The sequence below is a fragment of the Lissotriton helveticus genome, chromosome 5_1, assembly GCF_964261635.1.
Source record: "Lissotriton helveticus chromosome 5_1, aLisHel1.1, whole genome shotgun sequence".
In the NCBI taxonomy this organism is placed as follows: domain Eukaryota; kingdom Metazoa; phylum Chordata; class Amphibia; order Caudata; family Salamandridae; genus Lissotriton; species Lissotriton helveticus.
Window position 1 is genome coordinate 69,729,381 of NC_136065.1, and position 14,545 is coordinate 69,743,925.

Sequence of the window (14,545 nt, forward strand, 5' to 3'; positions counted from 1 at the left end):
CCATGTGTGACATTTTCATAATTTCAGCGAAATTATAAGTGACATTTCAGCGCCTATGAGTGACACTTTTTCACAAGCAAAAATCATGCAATGAAGACGAGGGAAACCTAATAATATCAGAAATTACAGCCATTTGAGCAAAAAGAAACTCCAAGAAGGTCTTGAAACTGCTACAGAGCACCAGAAATGGAAGGGTGCTAACCCTAGTGCTCCCTCCTGTAACCTCATATTAAATGGCAAAATTACAGGAAGCTAAAAATAATGACATTCACAGCTGAAACACTTAGCACTGAAAACTTGCTACAATGCATGAGATACATAAATTCACTACATGGAATTCAGTTGTGCACGTTTATTTTAAGGTTAGACTACTGCAGTGCTGTTATTGTATGCAGCTTTCAGAGATCCCCCGGTCTTTTGACCAATTTTTAATTAAAAGTCTCACCTTGCTCTGGGGACTAACGGCGAAAAGGAACAGAAGCAGTGGCAGCAGGAAAGTGATGACAACGGACATTAAGCTGCCACAGCCGCTTGCAGACAGCCAGGGCCATGTGGGCTATTACGGACAAAAGGATGAGGCAGTCAGACGGTGGCAGCAGACAATAAAGCTCGGAGTCTGCAACATGGGGGCCCTCACAGCCGCAGTGCACGCTCTGTGCAGCTACAGCCCACCAGCGGCTTTCCGTGATCAAGCTCCCGCCGAGGTTCAGGTTCGGTGAGGCGTACCTAGTCCCCTCACCTCCTCGGCATGATGTTGAATTAGACCTAAGGCTCGGTTCAGGCTGGTAGATGGCCATGGGCGGCGCAGCGGACGGGCCGGTCGGGGACGACATGATCGCTGTGAGACACACTGCAGGCAGCACACAAGAAGTCGCCTCAATGTCCCCGCCCGCCGCTTCGGACTCGAGCCTCACTTCCTGTGTGCAACAGGACTTCACATGGGGCTAGGCCGCGCCGCTGCACAAACCAGTTAAGGAAAATGCACGACCACTTGAGGGCAGGCCGGCCGCCCCGCCTCTGAGTCTTAAGGGCAGGAGTCAGACAAGTGGGATCACGTCGTCAGTGCGTCGCGTGTGCCGTGAAATCATTCAGCCTGCTGCCTGCCCGGCGCCCGCTGCCCATTAATTTTGCAACATTGTAGGCTTACCAGCACAGTCCGAGATAATGACTGAGAGCAGCAACATTGTCAATTACGGAGTTGAGCAGCCGCCGCAATGCCACAGTGGTCAGAGGCACCACCAGACAGGACCCTGGGCATTATTTTTTTTTGCGTTTCTGCGCTGTCAGCAGAGTTTTCCAAAATGCGTGACAATGCATTTCAGTGCGGTGATGCGGATCACTGCACTGAAATACGTGAGCATCACGGCTGTTGCGTGATACTTGGCAGGGCTGCAGATGACCAGGGACACTGGTGGGGCTAACCAGGGCGTTTCTGTTAATGTACCTTTTCCTTTCAGGCTTTAAGTAGTTCCTTAGTTGCAGTAGTCCATTAAATCAGTCTTCTTTCCACGCATAGGTTCTGTACCTCGTCGCCAAATGTAACAATTAAAAGTCCTTGAATCCAGTATATGAAAATAGGTTTGATTTATTGAAGCTTAGTTCCAGGTTAAGTTAATAATACAGAGATATGTAGATGTAATTGTAACCTCACCAGGAGCATTTCTCCTGTCGCTCAGCCTGCCTCCCATCAACTGCCATTCCACACACACCTCAGGCACCAAACATTCTAGGATGTCATCAGGCATTCTACCACTTACACTAGCTAAGCAACAGGGAAGCCTAAGCAAGGGAAATGAAAGACATAAACCAGATGTAACAGTTATGTTACAGTGTGTGTGTGTGTGTGTGTGTGCTCAGTGCTGTCTAGCTGAAACTTGAAGCTAAGTGAAGGTTAGGTGCGGGGCCTGTTTTTGGCGGTAACTTCCACAAACAGACATGTTTTAGCCATGCTGCCTCTGAAAGTTTTCCTGTTGCACTCTGATAAAAAGACAAAAGCTTCATCCGGTAAAATTCTTCTTTATTCACAACTCCTCTCTCCACCAGTAGTCAGCAACTCCAATAGCAAGAACCTCCCTCACTCAACATTCTAAGGTAGCCTCCAGGGATAAAGGAATGTACAAACTGGGACCAGGGGATGGAAGGAGGAAGATACCATAAGTGAATTACATCATATAAGTGGAAATTGATAAAAAGGAGAGAAATACATGTTAGGGAGAAAATAAACATTGTAACACACTCCTTATGCAGATTAACCTTGATTTTTGATTATCCTTTTAGTTTTTCCATCTACAGGCACTTACCTCTGTGCCATACTGGAAAAAAACTCACACTTACCTCACAATACTGCATCTACCAGGCACACAGGATCGACGGATGGACAGTCCAAGAGGTTGCATACAGGCGACTCCCAATTTGACAACACAGTATCATTTCTTTCTCTTCAATCATTATGACTGTCTTTATTGTTTATGTTTGCTTATTTGACTCCTACAGATATTTTAATTGTGTTTGCTATCTCTCAAAGCCTGGTACAATAGGACATAATGTATATAACTTGGGTCTCTCTGGGAGCAGACAGACAATTGGATAATTAATATACTGCCCTGTACTAGTGTAGTACTACTCATCATCATGAATGCATTTCCTTTTCCTCCCATAAGAGATGTATGATGGTCGGCTGCCAAGATGAATGTGTTGTCCATGTGTAGTATTTGTCTTTGTCAAACTTTTCCCTCAAATCCCCTTCCCATCCATTCATTGAACCCCTAAGTTAACCCTCTTTCCCCAGGCTGTGTGATTTATTGAGGTGTGAATAAATTACATTTATACAATTAATTGATCACACACTTGCTGGGGCGGATATAGTGAAAGCAACACTAACTCAAGGCAGGGCATGGATCTTCATCTGCTCTAAGTATACAGCCCACACTTGCAATTGCAATATATATATAAAATATATATTACCTTCTGCCGGTCGCCTGTAGGTAGTTATAGTTAGGACCTAGTTTCCATAGGAAATCCGCAACAATCTATTTGGAATAACTTTGGCGCCGGTTGATGAATCTTCATGAAATTCTCAAAGAAGATTGGGCGCTCCGCTCCTTCCCTGAAAGTTTCGGGGTGATTCGTGAAGCAGAGGCCAAGAAAAAAGGGGTGTCCCAAAACGTGTTTTCCCCATGCAATTTTGCATAGGACCTCTAGCCACAGCTACAGCCCGAAAAGCTGAACAGAATTACTCCAAATTTGGCAAAGAGGTAGTCCTCAGTTCAGACTTGTGCCTTTTGCTTATATGGTGTCAATCTGGTCAGTAGTTCCTGAGAAAATTACAGTTAGTCATTTATATATCTATGTGCCTGGTGGATCTGCGTAGTGTGTGAGGATTGTGATCAAACCATAAGCGCACCCTTCCGATCAAGCGCCGAATGCTAATTGGCTGTCAAGTGGTTGTCAACATTCGAAACCCGGAATTGTTGGCAGCCATTTTGTGTCTCAGTAGAAGCGAGGCTGAGGAAGTCAGTGAAATATGTGTTCAAAACGGAGAAAGGGGGCAGGGTAGAAATAATTTTACTCTCTAGGCCTGCTTATGGGGTCCCAGAAGGATCCCCAGGGCCCACAATTTTTGAAACCCGGCAGGTGCATGTAGGGTGCGTGGACTGTGCCGTAAAATAATTAAAATAAAACAGAGGTTTTTTTTCTAATTAGTCCCCGGGGGGTTAAATACTGGGGGCAACATTATTAAATGTTATGTGGGGACCAGAGGGGCCCCCCTTCCTCGGGGATTGTGACCCCCGGAGCTTTATGCATTGTGAGAGGGGGACTAGGTGGCCCCCCTCCTGGAGCACTCGAGGGCCCATTACCCCCCGGGCTACAAAAAAAATAGTTGGGGGGCTGCAAGGTCTCCAAAGCCTCAGGGACCACCACTCCCCAGGGCTTTATGTATTGTGGGAGGGCCGGCACCTGCAGTGTGCCGGGGTGTCCATCCCGCCCTCCCACAGCAAGGAAATAGGTTCTCTCTTTCAAAATCGAATTGAGATTGCTTTTCCACATGGGGAGCTGCATGTTAGTATCTCCCCATCTGGAAAAGCAATGTCGGCTCCCAAACGCGTAGAAGTTGTGCACCAAAAGCGCTGGAGTTGTGCACCCTACAGATTATGAGTCTGGGAGGTCGTTAAGTCACCATTTTTATTAGATACAAGGGCTAACCCCAGTATTGACGTTGCGATTGATGAACAACTTTGGGTTGATTATTTTGAGCGGATATTCGGCCTCCCATCAACCGCAACGCAAACGACCTCAGTTTTGACTATTTCTAGACCAAAGGTAAACCCCTTCTCGTTAGCTATTCACATATCTCACGAGGAGTTGGAGCTCGCACTGTTGGCCAGCAGGAATGGAAAGGCGCCTGGCCCTGACGGGGTTCCAATTGATCTTTTTAAATTTAATATGGACCTATGGTCCCCATTTTAACTAGGGTCCTTCAAGCATCTTGTGCCTTGGGGCTTGTTGATCTTTGTCCCAATCAATTCTTGTACCCATTTTTAAAAAAGTGTACCGTCAATCACCATGGTGCTACCGGCCTATTTCCCTGTTGGATTTGCTGGGGAAAGTGGCTGGACGCGTCATCTTAGAGCGCCTCCAGCAGTGGGCGTCTGACAACAAAGCCCTATTCGACCTGCAATTTGGGTTTCGTGAGGGCCTGGGGACGACAGAGCAAGCCCTTAATCTATCTCTACTAATTGGTAAATATGTAAATGCGAAAGGGGGGGCTCTATACATGGCGTATGTCGACCTTTCGGCAGCTTTCGACTGCGTCAGCCACATTAAGTTGTGGACCATTTTAGCGGACATGGGAGTAGAGGAGTCCCTTGTAAATTTTTTACGGGAGTTATATTCAGACGCCACAGCCAGAGTTAGGTACGGTGTGGGGGGCGAGTTAACAAAGTCGTTCAGAGCAGAGAGGGAAGTAAGGCAGGGCTGCGTCCTGGCCCCATTTTTATTCAATCTATATACCAATGGCCTGGAACAAGCTATGGTAACAGGGTGCCAGGACCTCCCCACCATAAACAAGCGCCCAATACTGGTGTTACTCTACGCGGATGACGCTGTGATCCTAGCCCGTACCCCCATGGAATTACAGCGTGCTCTCGTGAGATATTGCACCTTTATGGCCAACCTGGACCTGAAGATCAACATTAAAAAAAATTTGGTTATGTCCGCTGGTTCCAGGATTAAGAATATTAAGGCCATTCTTATTGATAAGCAAAAACTTGAGAGCACAACTACGTACCCGTACCTGGGCATTGTGTTCGACCACAAATGCTCCTGGAAGTACGCTATTGAATCCAGGAAGCTCCTTTTTACGAGGGCGACAGTCGCCTTGGTTAATTTTGCAAACAAACTGGGCAGACGACCTACGGTCAAACTTATAGAGATCTATATATAGGGCAAAATGTTTAGCCACTGCAATATACGGGGCTGGTGTGTGTGGATATGCGAAGGTCGAGGCGCTGCAAAGGTTGAAAACAGTTTCTTAAGATTCCTTCTCGCAGTTCCGCGGGGCACGTCGACCTATGCATGTCATCTGGAAGTGGGCCTGTCTTATTTAACAGACTTAATCAAAATCCAACCCCTTCTCTTATGGCATTGCATTTGGTCTTCTAGTGAAACTACTCTCTTCCAAAGGTTTATAGAGGACTGTACTTCTTTAGACAACGCACATAAGATCGGATGGATTGCATACATTAGAAAATTCCTCAACGACTTGGGCATGTCACAATATTATCATTCCCCCACCTTAATCGCTGTGTTACCGAGAAAACTGTTTAAAAAAGTTTGTCTGGCCTATTTAGAATCTCTGAGGCTGTCCAGCGAGGTTGCCAAAGTTACAGTGCAACACTCGCTACTAATTCAAACAACTTTGACGGTTCAGCCGTACCTAACTTTCAACCTTTCAGGTTACGAAATATTTCTGCTAACTAGGTTCAGACTAGATATTTTCCACCACTTGGTCACTTTTCCTAAAATTAACAACTGGGCAAAGTCCTTACAACCTTGTCCTTGTGACAAGATCTCCCCCCAATCAACGATTCACACAACATTGTTTTGTAAATTCTACCAACCAAGTGCTGGTTAATTGTGCACCCTCCAGTTTAGTGATCTGAAAGCTACTGAATTTTGAAACATTTTACATTTGCTAGACTTTAAGGTCAAACCACTTTTCCTCAACTTCCCACAACATCTCGCAAATGATGTATATTTTCTTCATTGTTACTAGAATAAATTAAAATATCATCATGAAAACACTTCACAGATTTGTCAACGTCTCTGTATATATTGAACATGATTCTTTGAAAAATCGATGCCGTAGAGGCTAAACCAAACAGCATTCTGGTGTACTGGTACAAGCCTTGCGGAGTGATAAAAGCTGTGAGACATTTGGAATCTTCTGTAAGAGGAATCTGATGGTAGGCCGACCTAAGGTCGAGTGTGGAAAACACCTTAGCCCCTTCCAACATGGAAACAACTTCATTAATATTGGGAAGAGGATGACAGCCTACATTAATTCCAGAATTAAGAGATCAACACACATTCTTAAATTTGTATCTGGCTTCCTCACCAAAACAATTAGAGAAACCCATTCTGCAGAATCAATAGGCTCAATAATCTTCTCAGCAACCAAATCATCTAATATTTTTTTAAGCTCTTCTCTCACACCTCTTAAACGTTGTTTGACAGGAATAACGCCGCTTTTAGGTTTTATTTTGTGTGAATAATCCTTAATCATGCCCAACTTGTCTGAAAACCATCTTTGAATTCTGATTTAATTAAAATTTCCTTCTCTTCAGGTTTAACCAACGCAATATTATCAAAACAAATAGTTTCATCCAACATCACAGGTTCTACAGCACGAGGATTAAGAATAATCCCAAGCTTCCACTGATCTCTCCAACCCAATACGTTCACACCCTTGACTGCTATGTACAATTTGACTGCTATGCACCTGGTTTTAAAAGTAAGATCCACTTAAAAAAACAACATGTCAATTCTCGACCCATCAAAGCTTTCTGCAATGATATCAGACGGTAATATATTAGAAATATCTAAAGTGACACTTAACAACCTGTCAAAATATTCTTTTGAAATGATCGTCCAGGGAGATCCGGAACAGCCATAAGGTGTAGTTTGACATCCAACACAGCCACTTTGCATAAAGTTTTTTTTCGTGTTGACACCCAGTAGAGTCATTAACATTAGAAATTCCTTCTGTGAGGCAAACCACACACCCTTTTTTTCCCCACTGCACTCTCCACCACATTCACAATTGCACACCGTAGGATTCTCCTCTGCAATAGATGTTATTTTGCCACGAAAATTTGGGATACATTTCCTAACATCACTAGTTACTGTCGAAAATTGTCCCAACCTGCCACACTTCCTAGATTCTTTATTAATTGCAGGACATCCACCATACGAAGCCAAATGTGTCCTGCTACCACATTTATGACACATAAAGGATTTATCAAATTTCCTAATATTGCCATAATTATTGAACCTAGTGGAACTTGAAGCAGCATGTAAATTATCATTTGCAAGTGTATTTGTCCGTTTGACAACACAAACCTCATCACTAGATTCTGTTTTTGCTTGTTGTGTTTCTTTACCGTGAGCATCCATTCTCCTCTTTCTTTCCGCTCCCATGCGCTCACCGTCGATTGCCTTCATGTAATTGATAAATACTTCCTTCCATCGTGTCCATTGGATGGGAAGATCGCCCTTGTTTTGCAGAAATGTATTCGGCGGATCAAATTGCAAGTAATATAATGATGTGGACTTAAATTGTATTATTGAAAACCAGGCTGAATCAAAAACACTTTTTTTTATCTTTTCTAAACTATAATTGCTTAACTAGAACATTTAGATCTTATGACAAGCAGTTCATAATATTTACGTATGTTCTGTGTGAAGGCTCACAGGGTGGTATTCTTATTCCATAGTGTTGTAGAAATGCAAAAGAGGTTGTTGTCTCTTAAAATGTATGTTATGACTACTTTGTGAAATGTCAGGAACAAAAGCATTTTTACTGTAAGTCTTATTTGCCTGGAAATGCTGGAAGAAATAGTAAAATAGCTTTCCTACGCTCGTTGAATTGCAGTCGGTAAATAAGTTGCTATGGAAACCGCAAACCACAAAGATGGCCATCACGTCGTGCGTACAGCGTGCGTGATGACGGCTTTAACAACTAACAGATTTCCACTCGGTGTCCGTCTTCTGTGGTGTGTCACCCATTCATATGTCGAGTCTTGCAGTGCGTGTTGCTTCCGACTCGCGTGCCCTGTCTCGGTCCTCAGCTATCTCGCTTCTCGGCTGGTCTCGCTCCTCAGCTGGAGGATGTCACGTTACACCGGTAAGGTTTGAAAGACAACATTCACAATAATAAGTGTAGGTTTTAAAAAAATAAAAAAAATAAAAATTCAATCTCTCCACTCCTGAAAGAGATCTTTCTTCTGAAATAGTTGTAAAATAAAGGTGGTGCTAGCAAGCAAAAATAACCACACTCACGAACAATTTTTTCAGCACTAACCATAGAATTTCTTAACCTCATGGCTGCTGGAGCGATTCCCCTGCAATGCTGGGCCGTAATAAAAACGGGTGTGGTCATGACGAGCTCAGCTCGTCATGAGCACCTGAGAGGTATATGCCATGAAGAGCTGAGCTCGTCATGAGCACCGAAGGGGTTAAATAAACCGAACACTCCACTCCTGTGCCGCTTCTAAGTTGGTAGGGTGTCCTGGATACTTGTTTTCTCCTCGTCTTCAATTTTTGTAGTATTTTGTAGTAAAAGATGATACTGGAACAGATGGTATTTGAAAATGTATTTCAATAATGCGGCACAGCAACAAACTGCAGCTTCTTGGCAGGCAGGAACAGTGCAACTGACGTGGGTGCCTAGCAGCAAACAGGATTATATTTGGAACTATAATAAGCAAAGGAAAAGTGCACTAAACTGAAAGGAACAGGGAAAACAACCAAGAATGTGGAAGTTGTACCAATACTATATAGAGTTAGTAATAGCATAGTTCATACAACTGTACACCTATATTTTTGGTTTATTTATTTGAACAATCCGGATACTGTATTACAACAAGTTCCACTGTAAGGAGGTGTCTGTGCGCTGTTTCTTTCCAAAGTAGTATATCCCATGCATTTCCACTGCATAGCGGTGAGTTCTCAATATTGAGTATCTAGACTGTTCCACCCGATTGACTCTCAGAGTCCAGAGGTGAGTGTTTTTCTTGGGAAGTCAGAGGCAGATTTAGAAGCTCCTTGCGCAACTTTTCCCATGTTAAAAGTGACACAAAAATGGTGCAAGGCGCTCGTACATCTGCCCCTCAAACTGTTGTAACCTATCTATTCTCACAGCTCGGAAGTAATTGTACATTCCTGTGCAGTGAAGCTGCTGCACACTACCCACTCTCTCCTTTCACTGATGACTTTTCGTTGTTTCGGAAACGAGCTTCTTTGCTCACCTTGTGCTATTGGCCTTATTCAAAGAGGGTGCACTAAGTGTCGAAGCAGTCTTCTCAGAAGTTGTTACGATGGCCATGCATCATCGCAGAATCCTTGAACGTTGAGCTTTACATTGAACATTGTGTGTCATTTTTTTAACAAAGGAGAGAGGAAGTGAGAGAGTGATTGCAAAGAATATTTGCAGCTCACCTTTCTGTCACCGGTGAGTTTTTCACCACGTGCCGGGACATAATGCACCCTGAAGCTCCACATATAAAAGATAGTAAAAGAAAGCTGTTATGATTGGTATTTGTTACTATCTTAATGTAGAGTTGAATAACATGGCCCTTTCACACACCTTCCCTCTTCGCAATTAAAAACAACTATTTGTATAGTTTATATTCCGGACGTTTGACCTATTATAAAAACGTTCCTGCTATTGAAAAAAAAGATATACATGCAATAAGATACGCTATATTGGACTGCGTACGCCTAAATCGATGCGTCGCTTTTTTGTATCCAGTCTGCTGCACCCCATCGACTCCCTCTGATGCGCACCTAGGCCTCATTGCTCACCTTTTTGTGGACAGGACACCTTCTACATCATGCAGTCCGCTCTGCCACTAAGAAATCTGACCTATGCAGAGTCTTCACCCGCTCAGTCCTTCCGGTACAACTAACTCAGTGACCAAGGAGGCCACACACGTAGTGTTGGACCGTTGTACACGGTGGTTCGGGCCTATATGAGGCGTCCGAACAACCAGGACGGGCCATCACAGTGCTTGCGATGGGAGCAACTCTAAAATGGCGTACAGCACGTGCGCCCCGTCTTTTTTATTGGTACAGTCACGTGTGTAGTGACGGATGCGCTGGATGGGTGTGGTGTGGGTGTATACCAGCCATGAGGGAGTGTGTGTGTGCCGTCTGACAACTAGACCTGGAACTAAGAAATCATTACAATGGAAATCTGGGCAATGTTTCATTGTTGTGTTTTCCTGGAAGCGTAAGTGGAGTGGGCTGGTCTGATGTATGCCAGTGCTGCCCACGGCGCTATTGAGTACCGGTACGATTCTTGGAGTTCCATTGCGAACCTGAGGAGCCCTATTACAGGCTTCGTTGTTCCGCGCCAAACGCTCTATTGGAGTCCCATTGTTGACTTCACCGCCTCCGCTGTTGGTGCTATTATTGCTAATCGGCAGGTAATTTTGCCCACTACTCGAACGCGCCTTGCTGCAGTAACTGTGTCTACTACCCTACGTTGAACCCCTTCTGGGAACGTGCCCCTTGTTGCAGCTCCACATCAGGAGCTTGTACTATCAGTCTGCAGGCACCCTCTGGGACGTTTTCTGGTCCTCGACGATCCCTAATTAATCTCCATGTGGTTAACGTCAGCCCCTGGACCCCCGTGACCGGGTGCAAGGTTACACCAAACCGGTTGGCTATACCCTCATCTACTTCACCCTCGGTATAAAATTACCTCATCGAAAATTGGTAATCCCTTGAGGCACCACTCCACTTGATTGCTGACGCCGGTCCATTGGCCCGTAGTTCGAGTATTACACGCCGGTTCATGCCCCAACCAGGCCCATCCAGCGCTTTTTGCATTCAGGCTAACAATGAATGTCCTGATGATGATCCTTTAATGCTAGTAGGATCGAAACGCCGTCGACATGATATGTGGTTAAACAGTAGTGTATTATTATGTGCCTAAATTCCTTACGTTTCCACATATGTGAAGCAAATGCACTTTAAATTTTCTCTTTGCTCCCAATTTTTATATGCCTGAAATACCCCAAGTATTTGTATTGTTTGATTGTAAGTGTAGCATTGTGGATGCAGGACTGTGTCCCACTGTCTAAATGTTGGTTCGTCTAATTTAACATATTCAAACATTAAATAAATTTCAAGTCCGGCTGGATTTTTTTTCATTATAGTGCTTATTGTGGCCTATAATTATTGATACGTTGAACTTTATTTGGTACTGCATTTTATACATAATGAATGAAGAATCAGTTTAATTCTGCATTAATACGGCCATGTGGCGATGAATTATGGTGCACTGAGTTAGTAGTACCTTTGGGACTGAACGTGTACGTAACCAGTGATGATGCATGGTCCGGATAGGCCGCACTGGGGATAATGTTTTTCGACTACAGAATTTTGCCTTTATAAAGTCTTGTGGTGATTATTTATGGTGTACTGAGTTAGTGGTACGTCTGATGTTTAGCGTGTGCTCACCCTGTGATGATGTGTGGTCTGAACGGGCTGCACTCAAAGCATTGACTGTTGCATACTGGACTGTATGTACCTTGAGGGGGGGGGGGAAAAGTGCCATTGATAGTTATGAATTCTTCAGCAACAAAATTATCAGAATCAGATGATTCTTCCAGTGGTGTAGCCATTTTTGTCTCCAAAAAAGAAATTCAGCTTTCCAATGAAGAAAAAGTGAGGTACAAATTGTGAACTATGCTATCCACAGTGTGGAATATCATTAAGTGTACCTTTGCACTTGCCGAGTGAAATTTTATTATTCAAGTAAATGTATACGTGGTATAAAAAAAGTTGTTAAAGGAAGCATAATAAAGGGATATCATATAGGTTTTGATAAATGGTATACTTAGTTTGGTATGGTAGTCTGCAAGTAATAAATCAACAGTGTAATTAATTGTGAGCTCTGATGACCGCAGTTTAGGCAGGAGGCAGCGGTTAGCAAGAGCCCACGACCACATGGCATTGATTAGGGCTGTACAGTATTGGTAATTTAGTGTGTGTGCAGGTAGCGATGATCAGTGGTGCAAAGAGTTAGTGGCACCTAAAGCAACAAAGTTCTGGGGAGCCGGCGATGATGCATGCTCCGAGCAGGACGCACTGGTATCAAAGCCTTTAAAATCAAGTTTTCTACTCATTTAAGGCTGTGCTGCGAAGTAAATGCATCACGCTCAACACAGCCCTGAACAGACAGAACGCTAGGGAGAGGGAACAACTTGAGGCGGAACTATCGACCCTTGAACAAGCCCATAAACTTAACCCCACTAGACAGACCTTGCGCAAACTCACTGCGACCAGAGGTAGACTCCGGGCAATCTATACTAATAGGGCGGAACTCACGCTTCTTAAACTTCGCAATTTGTCCTATACACAAGGTAATAAAATTGGGAGGCACCTCGCTAGGCAATTAAAAGACAAGCGGGAGAGGGAGTATATAGGGGGTATTCAGGATCCTTCGGGAGACATTGCTTATAGAGACGAGGATAAAGCAGAGCTTTTTGGAGCTTTTTATAAAACTTTATACTCTGGGGATTCCCTAGATTCAGACATGCAGCAAGAATTCCTTTGAACGCTGCCCATCCCTCAGGTCTCCCCTGCATGGAATGAGGCACTCACAGCTCCAAACACTTTAGACGAGGTCACTTTGGCTATTAAGGCCTTGAAACCCTATAAGGTGCCGGGCAATGATGGGTATACCGCTATTTTTTATAAGACATTTTCCTCTGACATCAGCCCTCACCTAGTTAGGCTTTTTAATAGAATGGCTACTGACGGGGAAACTGCTGGCTCTATGTCCGAAGCCGTGATCTCGGTGATTCTCAAACCAGGGAAAGACCCTCTACGCTGCGCCTCCTATAGACCTATTGCCCTCCTGAACCTAGACGCGAAACTGTATTCCTCTATTCTCGCTAGGAGGTTGAAAGACCTCATGCCGATCCTTATTCACCCGGATCAATCTGGCTTCATTGCGGGTCGCCAGACACACAACAACACCCGCCGCATTATACACCTGATAGAGAAGGCTAACAGATTTAAGATTCCAGCAGTTTTAATTGGGTTAGACGCCGAAAAGGCGTTTGACCGAGTCACTTGGTCATTTCTATTCCACACGCTCACGGCATTTGGCTTTTCACCTCAATTTCTGAACATGATTCAGGCCAACTACCAGCACCCCCGATTCAGAGTCTTGGTGAATGGAGTGCAAACCTCCACCTTTATTCACTCCAGGGGTACTAGGCAGGGATGCCCTTTATCTGCCCTGCTATTCGCTCTCAGTATTAAACCATTAGCACATAGTGGTCAGAGAAAACCCTAGTATTAAGGGCCTGCCCTTCACAGGGGAATCCCATAAGATCTCTCTTTTTGCGGACGATGTCCTCTTGTCCCTTTCTGACCCGGCTGTGTCTCTCCCGCACCTTCAAAGGGAACTGGAAAGCTTTGAGGCTGTGGCGGGCTTCAAAATTAATTTGGATAAATCCTACATACTTAACCTAACCCTCTCACTGAAGGAGGTACTCCGGCTTCAGTTCCTTACATCCTAGTCTTGGGCCACCTCCTCCATCCAATACTTAGGTGTCCATTTGACACCAACAGTGGAAAAATTATATTCGGCCAACTTTCCACCCATCCTCACTTGCATTCAAAAGGATCTTACAAGATGGAAGCCTCTCTTTTTGTCAGGGCTGGGTCGCGTACATGCAGTCAAAATGACTCTTCTCCACAAATTACTATATTTATTTCAGGCTCTACCGATAGAACTAGAGGGGGACTTTTTTAGACGTGTGAAAGCTATGATCCTATGCTTTATTTGGCAGGGGGGACGTGCCCGCTTCTCATTTTTTCTGTTGCACCGCTCCCACCGGGAGGGGGGAGTTGGTTTACCTGATATTCATCTATACTACTACAGTTAGTTCCGTTGATCCCTTTGTGTGGTTTTTAGTCTTTTTTTTTCTTCTGTCCCCTACGGGGAGGGTCAAGCTATACCAACACCTGCCATGGATTCGACTCAACGGTGGGGATGTCAAGAGGATTGAGACCGACAGAGAAGAAGATGGATTTGCCATGAGCTACTACTGAGATTCCTTCTCTATCCATCTGTATTAGGAACCCATACGCATTAGAAACTGTACCCCTCAGTTGAGCTACTTATTATAATCGGGTTTGTCAATATGCAAGACAGTGTTCTTTTGACATGTATTAGTGTCCTTGCTATTTGATGCTTCTCCCCTGCTTGGGATATTGTGTGGACTTTGCCTTGAGTTCTTGTTGG